This window comes from Miniopterus schreibersii (genome assembly GCF_964146895.1).
Source record: "Miniopterus schreibersii genome assembly, chromosome: 16".
Taxonomy (NCBI): domain Eukaryota; kingdom Metazoa; phylum Chordata; class Mammalia; order Chiroptera; family Miniopteridae; genus Miniopterus; species Miniopterus schreibersii.
In genome coordinates, this window is record NC_138116.1 from 18,508,655 (window position 1) to 18,528,214 (window position 19,560).

Genomic DNA, 19,560 nt, shown 5'->3' on the forward strand with positions numbered 1-19,560 from the left:
CACTGTAAACGAGTGAGTTCTATGAGATATGAATTATATCTCAATAAAGCTGTGAAAAAGAAAATACAGGGAGAAATGTAGAATTACCAACAAATTCACTTGGAAAATGCTGAGTTACGGAGGGGATTGTTTTGGGACTCCTCTGGGCCAACATGCATTGGCAAACTCCTGGAGTGGGTTAGAATATGCAGTATTTCCCAAAACTTTGACCATAGTTTGACCATGGAATCTTCTTCAGAGGAGACTCTCCTAACCTCTCACAAAATGTTTTTCACCGAGCATAATTTGGCAAGTTTGGCTGCAAGCCATGGGGAGCCATTGAAGGTTTAAGCAGAAGAAGGGCCTGGCTAGAGCTGCACTTAGAAGAAAGTCAGGCTGCAGTAGAGAGAATGAAAGGGGGAAGACAGCCTAGGGGCTTGGTGCCAGCAAGGTGGTTAAAAAGCACTTGAATAGACATTTCTCCAAAGAAGTTATACTAATGGTCAATAAGCACTTAAAAAGATCAACATCATTAGTCATCAGGGAAATGTCAATCAAAACCACAGTGAGATCACTTAATACCCACTAGGTGTGCAGACAGTGTTGGCAGGGGTCTGGACATGGACTTTGGGGGAACCACCCTGCCCCTTCTCTCCATATTTTTTGGAAGGGGTACTTCCCCCACTCCCTGAGCTCCATGACCTAAGGCCCAGGAACTCCCAGCCTCTATCCCTGACGGGGACAGGAGCTCTGATCACCCTTGAGCTTCCGCAGAGGATGTTGGGGGAGGTGGGCTTTCATCCATCCAAGCTGTGTTTATGTCTCTCTTCCTGGATGTGGGATGGGCACCAGCCTGGCCAGGCGAGAGGGGGGTTGGCACCAGACCTGGAACCCATGAGAACCCAGTGGGGAGGGTAACAGTGCGTGGGAGCAGGTTGGCCTGATCAGGGCCAGGCAGGTTGACGCAGGGGTCTGTCCGGCCTCAAAGCACATTAATTCCCACACACCCTTCATTCTCCCGGTTCATGAGAAACACACCCAGAGTTCAGGTCTGAGAGAACCTGGGGAACTTGACTTTTAAGTCTTAAAAGTCTTAGTCATAATGGTTAACATCTATTGAGTACTTACTCTCTGCTATATCCCCTGCTAACTAAGTTCCATGCATGTATCGTCTCATCTGATCCTTAAAACAATCCTATGAAGCAGGTACCATTATTAGTCCCACTTTACAGATGAGGAAACTGAGCCCCAGAGGATTGTAATAACTTGCTCTGATATTACACAACAAGACAATGAGCCACAAGATTCTCATGAAATGAGGTTAGATATCCAGTTGTAGACTAGGGAGTGGGGTTGGAAAAGTGGCTCCAGTTGCCTTCTTCCCAGCCCCAACTCTAACTTCCCTTCTCTACGGTCTCTCCCAAGGCCCCAGGAGTAGGGGCAGGAGGCCCCTCCAGCCATCCCACTGCAGCAGGTGACTGGAGGGTCCTTCAAATTACCAGCTTCTCTTTGTGGGAGCTGTTCAGACTTCCTTCAAAAGAAACCTTGTTGTCTCAATCTGAGGCTACAGGAGAGTGGAAAAATCGGGGAAGGTTAAGGGCTGTGTGTTCCCTTCTAGGGTCCTGGCGGATCAAGGAAGGGAACCCCCAAGGAGTTTCAGGGCACCCACCCAGAGCTGAGCCCTCTCAAACTGGGTGACAGTGGGTAGACAGGCTCCAGGAAGGGCCCAGAAGAGCAGGTCTAGGGCCACTGTTAACTTTCCAAAAGCCAGACAGGGTTTGTTTCCATCCCAATACCAAGTAAAGGGGTCCTGGAAAGGCAGAGCTAGACTGCAGAAAGAACTTCCCTCAGGAAGGGTTCTGTATCCAAAAGGCAAGGCTTGGGGTCCCCGGGCTGCGCTGACATTAGAGGCAGGGGGTGGCTGCTGCCCTGGGTAATGAAGAGATGGTGTTCCTGTCTGTGGCCAGACCTGGCCGAGGGCCCAGCAGGCTGGACCCCAAGGTCTTTGATGCTGATCCCAGCTCGGAAGCAGAGGGATGGACATGGCCTCCTTCCCCTCATCCCCCAAAAGCCTCTGTGGACGCAGGAAAGAGTCGGCTGTACGCAGAGGGGTGGGCACCATTCACTCCCCAAATATTTACGGACTGTGTTCCTAGCGCTGGGCCTGGAGCCAAGGCCCTCGGGTCAGGCCCTGGCTGCGTCCATTACTCTTGTCTCACTCAGGCAAGCAGGCCCTGGACCCGGGAGGGGAGGCGGGAGGAAGCAGGAGCCTGGCTCACCCTGCGTGGGGGATGGGCAGTGCGGAACAGTAGCCGGGGCCTGCGGATCCCTCCCACAGCCCACCCGCCTGGCAGGAACCTGGCACCATCCCAAAGGCTCAAGCCTGCTCTCGGAAGAGAGGTTGGGAAGCTGGGGGCAGGAAGGGGGCCTCCCAGGCTCCCAGGCTCCCAGGATGGGGGTGGGAGCCGTCGCTCTCGTCTGCCCTCCCCTGGCTCAGATTATCCAGCCCCCCAAGAGCTGGACTCCCCCAGGGCCAGGCTGGGTCAGACAAGCTGCGGCCTGTCTTACATCCTGGGCGGGAAGCGGTCCCTGGAGGCAGAGCCGACAGGAAAAAATAACCAAGGAGCTTGACAGGGGTGGGGGTTCTCCTGGGCCTGTCACTGGCTTGCTTGTCAAGCAGCCACCCCCCAGAACACACCGTCGGGGCATCACACGCACAGCAACCCTTAGACACACACCCAGAACTATCAGGGTGCGGAGAGGCTGGGCCCAGAAAGTTAAGATACCGCTCCGGGCCGGGTAGAGGCCGCCCTGTGTAGCTGCCTCCCTCTAGGCCTGGACAGCGGGCAGCCTGCTTCACTCCCAGGGCCCTTCTGGAGCTTCCTCCCTGGCCCCCTTTCTGCCCCCATCACCTCCCTCCTGCCCCCCTGTCCTGTCTCCCTCTGTGTCTGTCCCCCTTCTCCTTATCTTTCATCTCTGGACAGGAGGGAATCCAGGTGCTGCTCACTTAGAATGGGTTTGGTGGGAGAAGGGGTCTAGGCCAGGAGAAGCGGTCGTGGTCCTCCTAGAGGGTTGAGACCCCAGACCATCGCCCTTCTCTGTCCCGTCCAGTCCCCACCGTGCCCTAGAACAAACCGCATCTCTCCCCCTCTTGGTGTGGTTTAAGTAGCTAAGCTTGAACTTCGGCCAAGCCTCTCCCAACCAGGTAAACATCTGCTCCCCTTCCCCCCCCCACCAGGCCGCCCTTTCCCCACAACCCCCGAGGACAGTGGGGGAAGCTGCCCCACCTACCTCCTGCAGCGCCTCCCTTCTGCTCAGGGCCAATGTGGGAAGGGGCTGTGGGCCTGAGAGACTACAGGTTGAGTAGGGGTGGGTGGGGGTGTAAACGGCTCCAGTAAAGGATAGACCTTCTGCCCAGTTATGGCCTCTCCTCTCCCAGACCTGGGCGTCCCTGGCTCAGACTCGTCAGGGGAGTGGGCTGGTCCTTCCACGCCTTCAGGGGCTCCCAGCCAGGGCAGAAAGGGCAGGTCCGCCCTAGAAGCAGGGTGTGTGGTGGGAAACTGCAGAGCACTTATTCCTGGCACGAAGGCCCCCCCCTACTCCGCCTTCATTTCCCGTTTCTGTTCCGGCCCTCCCTTAGGAGGTCTTCTAGGGGGAGCTGGGAGAAACCCAGAGGAGCTCCCACCCCTGCGGGTCAGATGTCAGTCAGTATTAAGGGGGACACAGGCAGAATAGACCCTGCACTCAAGGTGGGGCTGGTGTGGTCTGTGTTCTGGGAGGCAGGGGTGGACATGAAGATGGGGACAGCCTCTGGGATGAAGGCTCCTGGGATGGCTTGCTGCAGGAGGTGGGGCTTGATGAAGAGGGACCTATCTCTCTTGGCATCTCTGTCCACCCTGGTGGCCCCTCACTCCCACACCAACCTGAAGCCTCCTTGACCACCAGGGGCAAAGCCTGCTCCTTGCCCTCCTGCCACCTCACCCAGGGCACTGCCTCTTCTCCACAGGTCCCACCTCCTCCACCTGCTCCCCAGCTGTGCCCCTGGGGTGTGCCATGGAACCTCCTGAACCTCATCTGGGAAATAGACTGAAACCCTGCCTCTCACAGTTTTCCTAGTGATGGACTGGGGTCCTGCCACTGACAGCTCCATGAGAGGCGAGGCCCCACATAATGTGACCCCTCCATCACTTTGTTGCTGGAAGCAACAAAGACAGTAGAGGGTTGGGGATTCCAATCCGTGAGAGGGAAATGAGATATTGCAGGTAAATGTCCTTCTCCCCCACTGGCCCTGGGGGAGCTGAAGACCCCTGGCCTTCAGTCTCAGCTCCCCCATCTCTCCCCTGTTCTCAAGGCGGCAGGTCATTGTCCCCAGGTCCTCAGAGCTGACTCTCTCCTTGGGACCTGCAACCTGCATTGAGCCCCTTGCTTCTTTGGGGATCAGAGTCCTCCACCCAAGGAGAGGCCTGGGGTGGGGGTTGAGAAGGGTCTCTCTTTCCAGCCTTTGAATATGACTGAGATAAATCTCCATGGTTGCCTCCAAACGCCTTGGCCTTTGGCCCATGTCCATGTGATTGTCCTGTCTGGCTGAGAGAGGCTGAGGCTCCCCAGCCCTGCACCAGCACAGGAAGGGGCTCCAGGGAGTTCACTGAGAGGGCCCGGCCTACAGTGTCTAATCTCCCTGCTCACTTTACATGAAACCCAAGAGTCAGTCACCCAGCACCTTGAATTCTCCACACTTTCAGGCTCCCTCTTCCCCTCTCACATTCAAATCATACCAGGGTTTTAAGCCTGAGCTCCCCACCCTGAGGGGCCTGGGTGCTGACCTCTCCCTCAGATTTTGGATTTCAGCTTTTGCTGAATTCTCCAAGTCTCTGCCTCTCACCTGTGGGCTGTTGGCCCTTCACTGTGTCAGCCAGGTGTGGAATGCAGCCCCCCTCCTTTAATTCCTCCCTAAATACTATTCACCCAGGGCAGTGAGCCTGGAGGATCATTCCTGAAATGTGGAGGGATGCAGGGGGGAGGAGCCTCCTGAGTATGAGATACCACAGATCTTCAAGCACCATGGGGCCCTGTCCTCTCACAGCCAGGTTTTGTTTTGTTAATCTTCACCTGAGGATAGTTTTTAGAGAGAGTGGAAGGGAGGGAGGGAGGCAGGGGGAGAGAGAGAGAGAGAGAGAGAGAGAAACATCGATGTGAGAGAGACACATCTACTGGTTGCCTCCCGCATGCGTCCCAACCTACCGGGGCCAGGGATTGAACCTATAACACAGGTACATGCCCTTGACCAGGAATAGAACCTGCAACCCTTCTGGTGTGCGGGCTGATGCTCTAACCACTGAGCAACACCGGCCAGGTCACAGCCATGTTTTTATCTCATCCTAGTTGCCTGCCATCTTGCCATCTTGTTGGTTCTCAGACTCTCTCTCTCTCTCTCTCTCCTCCACCCCCCTCCCTGTCCCACATCTTCCTTTCAGAGAGAGCCCAGCAAAGCATTTTCCCAGGCAGAGCTCTCTCCCTCAGAGGAGTTCTGCCACCAGCTCTTACAATACCAAGTGCGAGTCTTTTCTTCCCATTCCACTTAGATGGGAAAACTGAGCCAGCCCCCAAAGAAAAAATGACTTGCCGAGGGCCTTACGGTGAGCGACAAAGCAGGAATAAGACCCTAGGACATTTAACTGCCAGTGCAAGAGCTGTGTGACTCTGGCAAGTTAATGAGTCTCTCTGGATCACCAATTAATTTTGTTGTAATGTGCACGTTTTACTGGAAAGTCACATAAAGACAGAAAGTGGGGTTTTCACAAAATGAGCACATTTGTGTAACCAACCAGACCCAGATTGAAAAATAAAACATTTCCAGTACCCACTAACCCCCTCGTGCCTCCTCCCAATAGCTATTTTCCCCAAAAGGTAATACCATCCTGACTTCTACCACCATAGTTTTGACTGTTTTTGAACTTCCTAGCAACAGAATCATACAATATGTGTTCTTTCGTACGTTCAACGTTAAGCTTGTGAGCTTCGTCTTTTTATAGTTGCTGCCTGCTCTTTCCCATTGCTGTAGAGTATACCAACATATGAATGTACCACCCTTTATCTGTTCAGCTGAGGGACATCTGGTTTTTTCAGTCTGGGGCTGCTGACAATAGTGCTGTGGTGAACATGCTCGTGTGTGTCTTAGGAGCATAATGTCTGCTTTCCTGTTGGATACATGCCCAGATGTGGGGGTTGCTGGGGCATGGGGATCGAATATGTTCAGCTTTAGTTGATGTTGTCATAAAGTTTTCCAAAGTAAGTTGTGCCAACTTACACTCCCACCAGCTGGGTATAAGAGTGCTACATGCTTCACATCCTTGCCAATATTTAGTAGTCAGTCTTTTTCATTTTAGCTCATTGCAGGTTTTGCATTTCCATGGTGAGTGATGATATCATACACCTTCCCATATGTTTGCAGGTCATTTGGAAAGTCTTATTTGTGAAGTGCCTGTTCAAGTCCCTCCCCCGTTTTCTATTGGGTTGTCCATCCTGTCCATCCTATTGATCTGTAAGAGTTCTTTATGTATTCTGGATACAAGCCCTTTGTGTTGCAAACATTTTCTCCAACTGTATATTTTGCCTTTTACTTTCTTTTTTTTTTTTTTTAAACATATCTTTATTGATTTCAGAAAGAGGAAAGGAGGAGGAGAGAGAGAGATAGAAACATCAACGATGAGAGAGTCATTGATCAGCTGCCTAGCCCGCAACCCTGGCATGTGCCCTGACCGGGAATCTAACCCTGATCTCCTGGATCCTAGGTCGATGCTCAACAGCTAAGCCACACCTGGCTGGGTGCCTTTTACTTTCTTAATGGTGACTTTTGAAAAGCAGAAGTTCTTAATTTTTTTATTGATTTTTAGACACAGAGAGGAAGGGAGAGAGAGAGAGAGAGGAGATTTGTTGTTCCATTGATTTATGCACTTATTGGTTGCTTTCTTATCTGTGCCCTAACCAGGGACTGAACCCAAAACCTTGGCGTATTGAGATGATGCTCTAACCAACTGAGCTACCTGGCCAGGGCCAGAAGTTCTTAATTTTAATGGAGAATAATTTATCACTTTTTTTTCTTTATGGTTAGTACTTTTTGTGTTAAGAAATCTTTGCCTACCTCAAGGCCATGAAGATATTCTATGTTTTCTTCTAATTGTTTTATCATTTATATTTAGTTCTAAATTGATCTGAAATTTATTTTTGGTATGGTATAAAGTAGGGAATCAAGATAACTTTTTTCCATATGAATATTCAATTGACCTCGCATCATTTGTAGAAGAGAACATTCTTTTCCCAGTATAGCACAGCAGTATCATCTGTGTCAAAAATCAAGCAGGCGTATTTGTGTGGATCTGTTTCGGGGCTCTCTATTTTGTTCTACTGGCCTCTCCTTGCACTAATACTATACTGTCTTAATACTTAATGCTAGAAAACCTCCAGCCTTGTTCTTCTTCAAGAGTATCTTGGCTATTCTTGGTCTTTAGAACTTCCATATCAATTTTAGAATTTGTCAATTATCACTACAAATTTTGACAAATTTGTCAAAATTTAGAATTTGTCAACTTCAGTACACACACATACATACACAAACACACACACAGGTTTCTGCTAGGATTTTGACTGGGATTGCATTAAATCTATAAATTGCTTTTGGGAGGATTAAAACTTTTACAATATTGAGTCTTCCAATCCATGAACATGGTATATTCCCTTTATTATTTAGGTATTTAAAATGATCTCCCAATAATGTTTTGTAGTTTTCTGTGTATTGCGTGATCTTTCACTTTTTTTTGGCTAAAGTTATTTCTAGGTAGGTATTTGATATTTTTATGGTGTATAAATGATGTTGTCTTTTTAATTCCTTTCCCTAATTGTGCACTGGTAGTTTGTTGAAGAACACTTGACTTCTTTTGCTGATCTTGTGTCTAGTGGCTTTGCTAAATTCACTTATTTATTCTTTTAAAAAATATTTTGACATTTTAATTTCTTTTGAACATAAATCACTTTTTGCAAGCTAAGAAAGAGAATCAAACTAAGGCAGTCTAGTCCCCTGGGGATCCAGGCCAAATCTTTTGATCTTCAGCAGAATGACATAATACAAGGTGCTAACAATGGGGTTATAAACTCTAAATAGCAGCCACTTATCTACATTTTTTCTTTAGAAAACAGCCAACAGTCCAGTCCTTAACAGCATGATATACAGAACATCTTAATCTATAAAGGATAGAATTACCCAGATTATATGGTGCCAACCTATTGGTCAACCAGATCAGAGCTGGCCAAGGAGTGGTGAACAGAGAAAGTGTTTATATTTTGAAAACTTTCTCTGAGATTTAAAAAATTCCTGATTGCTCTTGATAAGAAAGCAAGTAAAAAATATTACAGATGTATCCACACTAATATTTGATTTTGCCAAGGTCTTCCACTAGAGCATTAAGCTAGAGTATAGGGGATAAGATACTTAAATATTTTCCAAATAAATTATTTAGTAATAAGAAATCTGACATACTGCATTCTTCCATTTGCCACAAGAACGAACTCACAATAAAGACAATTTAAAAGAAATGCTCAACTCTAAAAAGGGTGGTGGCAGCAACACTTCCCACTACAGAATAACCTCCTGCTTTTTTCAATTAACATTGCTCTTCTTCCTTGATACGGGTTGTGGGAAAATTTGTCAGCTTTTTGTCAGGGCCAGGAGATGAAAAACAGTGTGCCCTAATTAGCTGATTGTAAGCTCAGTTAACATCTTTAGGATGGAATCATAAAACCTGGCCATTGTTCTGTTAAGCATCGGCAAACCGCAGAATTCCTTAGCCTTTAGCCAACAGTTTCTGCTCAATATCTTGAAGTTGAGTTCAGAACCATCTGACTGCTCCTCAGGGCTGAGTTGAGAGCTAGTCATCAAGGTCTGGAATGTCATTGTTGGAGTAACCCTGGTAACATTTGGACGCTTAGTAGGCAATGCGCAGGTGGTAAAATCTTGGCAGGAACACCAGGATGCTAATGATCAGGACAGGACCAACTAGTCTGCTCCCTTAGAAATACAGTGCAACCTCAGTGCTCGAACTTAATTCATCACGGAAGGCTGTTCGAGAAGTGATTTGTTTGAAAATGGAACCATTTTTTCCCATTAAAAATAATGTAAATGGAATTAATCCATTGCAGACTCCCAAATGATTCCTTGTTTTAATCTTTCTTATATACATGTCTAATGTATTGCTTAATCTAAAAATAGACACTCCTTTTCTTAAATTTATCGAAACACCCCACTAGCCTTAAATGAATTTTTCATATATTACTGCCTCCAAAATGCTATCACCAGCTAACTGCTTTTTGTTTATCCAAATCAACAACAATTTTTCCTATTCAATTGCCTGTGATAGTTGCTTTTTGGCACGATCCACATATGGTTCACTCCCTCCTCGATGGCTCTGTACAGAGCAAACGTGTGAGCACCTGTGATGAGGATTATCACCTCTCTAGCATCCATGACAGTGGCTATGCTCATCACAGGGCCATTGTGGGTACCTTGGCGAGATCTCCATTGAAGAGCCTAGCATTGGTCAGGATGGTGTCCATATCCAGCGCCTTCGCACGGGTCCTAAACACCAGACTGGAGCCCAGTTCAGTGAAGGCAGTATGTCCACCGGGTCTGATGCCTCCAACGAACAGCTCAGTCCTGCCCGCAGCCTTGATCTTCTCCTCAAGGGCATCGCTCTTAGCCTGTAGGGCAACTGCATTCCCATCCAGAATGTGGGTGTTTTCTGGGTGGGTGGATATCAGTGGGCTTGAAGTTGTTACACATAAAGGAGCGGTGACTGCATTCTTCCATTGCATGGCCCCAAGGAAGACCCACATACTCATCCACGTTGAAGGTCTTCACATATTTGAAGGACAGGTCTGCATTCTTATAGTACTCAATTAGCTTCTTGTAGCAGCCAATGGGGTGCTCCCAGGGTGGAGCCCCAGGATGAAGTACTTGCCTGGTCCTGGGTTAAACTAGATGATTCAGGTCCTGATGTCTTTGGCTGCCCACTCTCTGGCCTGAGAATAGTGGGTCCAGAATAGTGAGCTCGTTGCAGACACCTCCCTAGGCGACTGCAGCAAGGGCTCAGGTCACATGGCTGGAGGCAAAAGCCTTTGCAGGTATAGCCGGCCAGCAGAAGGGAGCCTATGACAATGAGAAAGATGCCAATAAAAAACAGCACTAGAACCCTGGCTGGTTTGGCTCAGTGGATAAAGCATAGGCCTGAGGATAGAAGGGTACTGGGTTCAACCCCCCCCCCCCATCAAGGGCACGTACCTGGGTTGCAGGTTCAGGCAACCAGTTGATGTATCTCTCTTTTTTTCTCTCTCCCTCTCTCCCTTCCACTCTCTCTGAAAATCAAAGGAAAACAGTTGATGTCTCTCTCATCGATCTCTCTCTCTCGTTCCCTCTTCCTTCTTCTTTCTCTCTAAAACACAACAACAACAAAAATTTTAAAAATATGAAAAACAGCACTGTAGCCCTGGCCAGTGTTGCACAGTTGGTTGAGTGTTGTTCCATGGACCAAAAGGTTACCGGTTAGATTCTGGTCAGGGCACATGCCTGGGTTGCAGGCTCAGTCCCCAGTAGGGAAGGTGCAGAAGGCAGCCAACGGATGTTTCTCCCTCCCCCGTGTCTCTTTCTTTCTCTCCCTCCCTCTCAAAAGTCAAACAACTAAAAAAAAAAAAATCAGTCAAAACATTTTAAAAAACTACAACACAACACTATAGCAAACACAATGGCCTTATGGGACCTTCGGAGGGTTTTTCTTAAACTGAAGGTCAATGTAGCCACCATCTGCGCTGGAGAGCCTTGAGTATTTCACTTTATCGCTGGGGATTCCGGTAGCCAGGTTGGTCTGAGATGGCATCATAACACGCTGACACAGCTATAGTCGGAGCGCCGTGCCAAGTCGCCAGCGTGCCGACAGCTCGCTCACGATCGGAAATAGAGACGCTCCTGATACCCCCTCACCTAACTGCCACCCACCCTACCCCACCCAGACCAGCCCAGTGCCAAAAATCCACTCATTTATTCTAATAGTTTATAGAGAGATTTGGATTTTCTCCATGTACCATTATGCCATTTAAATATTGACAGTTTTATTTCTTCTTGTACAATTCCCTCAATTTTTTTTTCTTGCCTCAGTGCTCTGCCTGGGCTTCCACTGTAGTGTTGGACAGATGTGATAGAGAGACCCTTGTCCAGCTCCTGATCTCGGTAGAAAAGCTTTCTGTATTTCACCACTAAACGTGTTGACTCTGTGCGTATGTGTGTGTTTAGAGCTACTCTTCATAGTATTACTTTTTTGGACACACTTTTCTGATAAGACAATGGCCTGAGGAGCACTGGGGGGAAGGGAAGCCCTAGGAGTGGCCCGCTCCTCACTCAGAAAACAAAACAGCCTTGTCTCCAAAGGGGGACACCTCCATGATGACTCCCCTCCACATCCTCCATCAAAACCTGGTCAAAACTTCAATCTAGTCTAGGGAATCACTGGATATTTCCCTTTGGCTCTGGAACATGAGGCCAGCAGTCTATTTGTGTCATTTCTCAGGGACACAGAGACTTAGAGCAGGATAAGGCATAGCCTCAGGTCACACAGCGAGTTAGTGGCAGAGTCAGAACTAGAACTCAAGATTCCAGGAGCCCATGGTCAGGATTTGGGAGGTGGCCAGAAGGCAAAGCAATGTGCACGTAAGTGTTTTAGGAGCAGGACAACTTTGTCCAAGTACTGGGCCCAAGACCCGCAGTTTCTGTGTAAAGAACGTGGCAGGCAGCCTCTCCTTCAGCCCGAGAGGAAGGGGGCTCAGGGCTCATGGGGGTGGGAGGCGGGTGGAGGAGTTCACACCATTTATCATCCTGTGCCATGTAGAAGGCGGCTTTGGGGAACTTTCTCCTTGGAGGACCCAGACCATCAGCCCGTAAGGACCTTAGAGGTCAAGAACTTGGACCCCAGGACCTCAGGGCTCCAGGGGGTGGGAGGAGCCCATGGCCAGAGAGGGCAAGTTTTAGACCCATGACACACAGGGAGGTGGTGCCAAACTGGGGGGCAGACCAAACCCAGAGTTCTTAGATGCCTAGAATAGAGACAAAGTCCCAGCAGAGAACCCTGGGCTGGTCCCCCCACTTCCTACCACAAATTCTATGGGTGACAGAGAGGAGAGGGCTCAGAGGAAAGAGAAAATGGAGGTAAAAGAAGAACAGAACAGACCAGAAAGGAAAGAGTGGGGATTTAGACATGAGTCCAAGGTGCAAAGGCCTGGGAGGTCTACGGAGGGAACTGAGCCTGTGCCTTGGGTCTGGGTTGGAGAGAAACAGGCAAATTGAGACACAGGATATCCAAGTCAAGCAGCATTCTCCTCTCTGGCCACCCCTCCCCCCACTCATGGGGAATGTTCGGAATGTGATGAGCTGATAAGATCGGGACTCCTACTCCACCTGGCACAGAGCTCTGGCGGTGGGTTTGGGAGGTGGGCAGCGAGGAAGTTTTCAGTGGCCATATCCTAATGGAGGACTTCAGGGAAGGTCTGAAGGAGAGGTGCCCCTCTTGCAGGGCCAGCAGGCTAGCTGCCAAGATCATGGTCATGGCCAGATGCTTTCCAGCGCGTGGGGGGGGGGACCTGAGTCAGAAGATATGGGGCCGGGTTGAGAGAAGGGGTTCCTGGTTAACAGGGGAGCTGGGGCAGGAGGAGAAGGGAAAGGGGAAGGAAGGCAGGGCAGTGGCTGGCACCTTTCCTGAAGACAGGGCTCCATGGCTGCTGGCCACTGAAGCAGCATCTGGGGGGACCCTCCAAAGAGCGACCCCCGTGGGTGCTGCCCCCCTGCTGGATCTGGAGTCCCAGTGCATGAGAAGCAGACTAGGGCTCCTGCAGTCCTCCTTGAAGTAGGTCCAGGGGGTCCACTGGTTCAATCCAAGGCAGTTACTTGGGCACATGGACCCTCTCAGATGTGTCCTTAGCATCAAAGCTCACCCCTTCCTATCCTGCCTCACCTCCATGAGTGCTTCAGCCCGTTTGAGACCTACTACATACCAGGCACTGTGCCAGGTCCTGGGGCTTTTATGATGAACAAGGGGCATTCCTGCCCTCCTGAGGTTATATCAGCCAAGGCATGGATGCTTCCAGCACACGTTCTGACGGTGAACACCAGCACTGGGAGGGGGTAGGAGCAAGGCTTGAGGAAGGCAGAAGGGGCACAGCAGCCTCAAGGCCCCTGGGACCTGGGCCTGCTCCAGGTGCCCACTTTCTGCTCCCTGGGTGGATATTTCTAAGACAGGTTGCCACAATAGAGCAAGCGGAAAGAAGAAAGGGAGGGGAGGGGCTGGTGGCTTGAGATTGGGCCTGTTTGGAGGAGGAACAGAGCTAGAGAAAACCTCAGCCCTAGGGACTACTATGCAGCTACACTTGTGACCCTGCCGCGGGTTAACTGCTGTGACCTGAGACAGGGTGGGAGGAGATCCAAACCTTGCTCAGGGCCTGCTGCCCATTGGCTCTCGCTCCGGAACAGAGGGCAAGGGGCACCAGCCCACGTGGCTGCAGTGGGAACAGACCCAGGCTGCAGGCCTGCCCCACAGATGCCAGTCAGTGGTTATGGACCCTGGCCTGGGTATATGACCTGCTGCTGGGTAGAGAGGAGTTGTGCTAAGGGCCTCAATCAGAGACCTCGTATTGGCCACTTTTGTTTCCTCCTCACACCCAGCACAATGCCTGCTGGCACACATAAGGAGCCCAAAGTGCTTGGGGATTAAAAACCATGAATGAATAAATGATGGATAAATAAACAAATTCATCAGCCAGTCTGAGTTCCCAGCAGCCGGAGTTCCCATCTGTTGGAAACAGGCAGCCCCGCCCCCTGCTGGCGATGGAGACAACCGCAGCCCACGCTCCGGGCCCAGCATCACCCTGCTCCCCAGGGCCCATCCCCTGGATTGCAACCCTTAAGACCCGTTCAAAAAAAGTAGTGGTGCATATATACAATGGAATGTTGCTCGGCCATAAAAAAGAATAAAGCCTTACCATTTGCAACAGCATGGAAGAACCCAGAGGGTATTATGCTAGTAAAGTAAGTCAGACAGAGAAAGACAAATACCACATGATTTCACTTATATGTGGAATCTAAAGAACAAAATAAGCAAACAAACAAAATAGAAACAGACTCGTAGGTACAGAGAACAGACTAACAGTTGCCAGAGGGGAGGGATATTAGGGGGTCGGGGGAGAAAGGTGAAGAGAGTCAGAAATACTTCTTGGTAGTTACCAAATAGCCATGGGGATGTAAAGTACAGCATAGGGAATATAGTCAATAACATTGTAGTAACTGTGTATGGTGCCAGGCAGGTACTTGAAATATTGAGGGAATCACTTGGTAAAGTATATGGCTGTCTAACCACTATGCTATACACCTGAAATTAATACAAAATAATATTGAATGTTTAAAAAAAAAGACTGGTCAGGAGGCGCCCCCTTTGCCTCCTCCTGCCTCCAGGCCATCCCACCTTATTTTGTAGCACATTCAGGCAGATTTCTTATTTTTTAAAGCCTCCAAGGAAAGAGCTACCTCCCTCACCTTTGCTCCCTGGAAAACCCTACCTGTGGTCTCACCTTCATGTGTCTTCCTCTTCTTTCTTGTCCTCAAGGCAAAGAGGAAATAAAAGGACTCCCTCCCCTCACTCAGACAGGAAGGTCAGCTGGAGGAGGGGCCAGGCCCTGGCCTGGCAGGAATTCTGTCTGTCTGTCTGCCTCTTGCCCCACTTATATATATATTAAGTTGGTTGCTGTGCCAGGATGGGCCGTCCATGCCTGCCTCTCAATTAATGTGAGGAAACTTGGCCTCTTTCTCCTAAGAGGAAGGAGGGCAGATTCCAGGCCGCCCCGAGGGGCCGGGACAGCCCCGCTGGGCACCAGGGATGCAGAGACATGCTCTGCCTTTCACCCCACAGAGCAGGACACTGTGGGGACCCATAAGAGCCTGCAGTGAGCTCAGAAGCTTGGAGGTGAGCTTGGTCCCCAAGGACAAGAAGGAGTTAGCATCTAGAAAGGGGGGACCAGAGACCCAGCACAGTGTACTCAAGGCAGGCCCCTGGGGAATGCGAGGCTCGTGCAGGGGTGGAGACCCAGGGTATGGGCAGAGCAGCAGGGCCAGAGCCTGCAGGCCAAAGTGCTGCTGGTGTGGTCTCGGTGAAGGTGAAGGTGAAGGTGAAGGTGAAGGTGAAGGTGAAGGTGATGGGAAGCATGGAAGGTCTTTGAGCTGGGGCACAGCTACAGAGGCAGGACAGGCTGAGGGAGGCCTGGCGCAGGAGGCCTGCTGCATGTCAGGAGAGGGACGCTGAGGCCTGGGCAGGGAAGGGCAGTGAGGTGGGAGGGATGGGGATTGAGAGGTATTTGGGAGGCGGGATCAATAACACTTGGGGTATTGACTGATTATGGCCATGAGAGGGTAGTGAATTGAGTAACTGATGGTGCTGTTGCTGAGAAAGGGAGCAGTGGAGGAAAATGTTTAGGGATGGAGACGCCGAGTTTTATTTCCAACAGATGGTCTTTGAGCTGCCTGTTGAACGTCTGAGTTAGAGCCTCCAGAAAACACTAGGATTGCCAAGCCTAGGCCCAGTGGAAGGTCTGTGCCGGAGCTATAGGTTTAAAGGCCATAGGAGTGGAAAGAATTGTGTAGAAAACACGTGAACTGAGAGCAGGGTCCCAGGGCATCCCGGGAAGGCCGGGCTGGGGGCAAGTGCTGGGGAAGGAGCAGGAATCAGACATGGTCCCTTGTCTTTGAGAAACTCCCTGTTCAACCCACTGGTAAGAGAAACATGTCAATAGATCATCTCAATGTAATCTGGTAAGTGATAAAATGGATGCATGTTTGTTTGGCTCCAGGGATCTGGCCAAAAACAATTTAGCGGAAAGCACTTTGGCTCCCCGCCAAGGGAGTAATGGACAGCTGAGGATGCTTTCGCCTGCACAGCATCTCTTCCCTCTTCTGGTAAGAGCCCCTCTTTAGGGAGCCACTTCTCCACTCTCTCAACCTGTGCTGAAGGGAGCTGGCTCACTCCAGCCTCCCTCCCACTCTGGGGTGAGTGCGGGACCCAGGCTTAGCCCCTCCCTTTAGACACCGCAGTAGTTCAGGGATGGGCAGGTGACCCAAGGGCACCGGCCGAGGCTCACACCCAGGCCTGTGTCTGGGGAAGTGCTTTCCTGGCTAAGGCCTCTGGGTGAGGAGCATGTCAGCACAGGCTGGGAGGGGGGAACCACAGGAAGCAGACAGAGACAGAGTGGACCTGGTGACATCATTTGAATTCTGTGAAGCAAGCCGGGGCCCTGGATTTCATTAGGCAGCGAAACCCCTCACCCACTGCCATGAACTTTTAGAGGGCCAGCCTGGGACACAGCCTTACCAGACACACACACACACACAAATAATATAGCTGTTTTATGACTTTAACATAAAAATATGAAAATAGGCACTTATTTTAAATTATATGCTATTCTCTATTACTTTTCTGGTCCATAAATGCTGCTGTTTAAACAAAAAAACACACAATAGGACTAGTTAAAAGAGGCAATTAGCACTAATGGAAAGTAGGACTAATTAAACAAATTTATGTGTGAGAAAAACATAACAATATCTTTGTAACATCTCTTTGTCCTCTGATATGATTTTATAAATTTATTTAACTCTCTTTTAAAATTTACTTTTAATTATAGCTGACTTACAACATTATATTAGTTTTAGATGTACTACATAGTGATCCTACATATTTTAACTCCTTAAAATTCTTTATTGGATATTTAAATTCTGTGGGCTATATTATTTTGTATTCTTAAGGTACATAAATGTAAGACTGTTCAAAAAAGACAACATAAATATAATAGGACAAATCGAACAGATATTATCCATATTTAATTTTTAAAAAGAGCAATGAGCCGCTTCTTTCTGCCCCGTGACAGGGTGGGATAATTTGACTCTCAGTTTTCTTTCCCAGGAATGCTCTCTGAACTGCGGGCAGCCTTGCCTTAGAATGGCCTTTCCCTTTGACGCAGACAGTGGAACCTAACACTCATTCTGACCCACAGCTCTGCTCTCGTCAGGCCCAGTGACACTGATTCTTGTGTCCGTCCAGTGCGATGACATCGAACCCAATAGCCTCTCGACAAAAACATGTGAGCATGGAGTTCTTAGGAGTTTACTTACAGCACCAGCAGGTCTTCAGACTTGTGGAAATTATAGCTCTTCAAAAATGTCTGGCCAGCCCGGCCGGGCGTGGCTCAGCGGTTGAGCATCTCCTAGGATCCAGGCGATCGGGGTTCGATTCCCGGGCAGGGCACAGGCCCAGGCTGCGGGCTCGATCCCCAGTTGGGGGCGTGCAGGGGGCAGCGGATCAGTGACTCTCATCATTGATGTTTCTCTCTCCCTCCCTCTCCCTTCCTCTCTCTGAAATCAATAAAGATATATTTAAAAAAAAAAAAAGTCTGGCCACTTTGTAGCTACAGACCAGCTGCTTATCCATCGGGTCCTTTGCATCTAGAAATTCATCGTGTAGAATGTCGATATCTAAACGTCCATCATTTTCAACACTGGGATGTCGCTGGAAGTTTAACTTCTTTCTCAGGGAAAATGGTCTTAAAGCGCAGGGGTAGCGTGAACTGGTGAAATGGAAGTTGGAACCTGCGAGGGTTAATTTTATGTCCGCTGGATTGGGTCATGGGGCACCCAGATAATTGCTTAAACATTATTCTGGGTGTGTCTGGAAGGTGTTTCTGAATGAGATTAACATTTGAATCCGTAGACTGAGTAAAGCGGATTTCCCTCCTAATGTGGGGGTGCGTGGGGGGGGGTGCGGGGCTCATCCAGTCCTGTGAAGGCCTGAGTATCGGACTTGGAATAGAACTTATGCTGTGGGCTCTCCTGGATCTCAGGTCTTGGCACTCAGACTGGAACTACACCATCAGAGCTCTTGGGTCTTCAGCTTGCTGACTCCAGATGCCAGGACTTCTCAGCCTCTGTAACCACATGAGCCAATTCCTTATAGTAATATATATTCTCCCCCAAAATGTACACACACTTTGAATAATTATTAATTCCAATGGGTTAACTCTGAAAAGAAAGAAACATCGATTGAGCTATCAGCTGTTAAAGTGTATATACATTTTGGGGGGCTCATCTATATCTATATCTATATCTATATCTATATCTATATCTATATCTATATCTATATCTATATCTATATCTATATCTATATCTATATCTATATCTATATCTATATCATCTATATCTATATCTATATCTATATCATCTATATCTATATCTATATCATCTATCTCTATCTCTATCTATATATTTATATTTATATATCTGTATCTATATCTATCTATATCCATCTTATTGATTCTCTTTCTCTGGAAAACCCAGGCTAATGTAGATTTCAAATAAAATACAGTTTTAGTAAAGAAATTGAGAAAGTCTTATTTAACTTGGCTGTCCTTTTCTGGTAACTTTTTTGTTTGTTTTTGTTCTGAAGCAGTCTTGTTTCCAAACTATGTCCTTTGGCTCTGCATGAGTCTTTGTCACAGGCTGCACATGACACTGAACAAGTCAGATCAGTCAGCTCACCCTTTTCTAGGCTCCTTGCGGCCTATCCAGAAATCATCAAAGAGCTTTGGGAAAACAGCATATAAATTCCTGTTTTATGATAACCCCTTTCTCCATTCTCATCCAAATTAGAGAAGGTCATCCGTTTGATCTCACCCCTTAAAAATATGATTTTACAGCAGGTCAATATTTTACGTCTCTGCCAGGGACAGCAACACTGAGAGTCATCTTGTAGGCACATGGCTGTGGACGATTTCCTTCCATTTATAGAAAGTCAATCATCTCATTAAGTGCTTCTGCACATGTTGAGGAAGCTGAAAGTGACTAAAAACATTCATTACGAAAGCCCCAGTGTCACAGATAAGTAAGGCGTCTCCATTTAGCAGCACCGTGCACAGGATGTGCAGGTCATCAAGCAGATAAGATCGTTTCCATTTGTTCATCAGAAGTTTATAGGCTGAATGGAATTTGCTAAAATTCACATCTGCCCTGCCTGCTGAATCTGCACCATAGGTGAGCAAGATTAGTTCGTATTTGGATATCAACAGCCTGTGTTTTTTTGTGTGTTTTTTTTTATTGATTTTTAGGGAGGGAGAGTGAAGCATCCATTTGCTGTTCCACATAGTTATACACTCATTGGTTGATTCTTGTATGTTCCCTGACCGGGGCTCAAACCCACAACCTTGGTGTATCAGGACAATGCTCTAACCAAGTGAGCTACCAGGCCAGGGCTCAACAACCTGTGTTGTGTTGTTTTCTGTGTATATGTTCAAATCTTCATAGAAACCAAGATGACCATTTGAAACTCTGGTTTTCAAATCAAAGTACCTGAGAGCTAGGGGAACATCTTTTGGTTGCCGTGATCTGGATTTGACATACTGTGAGTAGCATGATTGTTGGTAAGAAATGACAAAATGAGCCCTCCACTGTCGGAGGCCATG

At 48.5% G+C, this 19,560-nt stretch overlaps 1 pseudogene across 1 annotated transcript; it reads right to left on the reverse strand.

Annotated features, from left to right (window-relative positions):
- Nucleotides 1-8,957: 8,957 nt before the first annotated feature.
- Nucleotides 8,958-10,901, reverse strand: LOC308568789 (glucosamine-6-phosphate deaminase 1 pseudogene; annotated as a pseudogene). The gene is made up of 3 exons: nucleotides 10,785-10,901; nucleotides 9,381-10,104; nucleotides 8,958-8,985 (listed from the first exon to the last, which is right to left on the reverse strand). The product of its transcript is annotated as a glucosamine-6-phosphate deaminase 1 pseudogene (transcript).
- Between the last annotated feature and the right edge of the window lie 8,659 nt (nucleotides 10,902-19,560).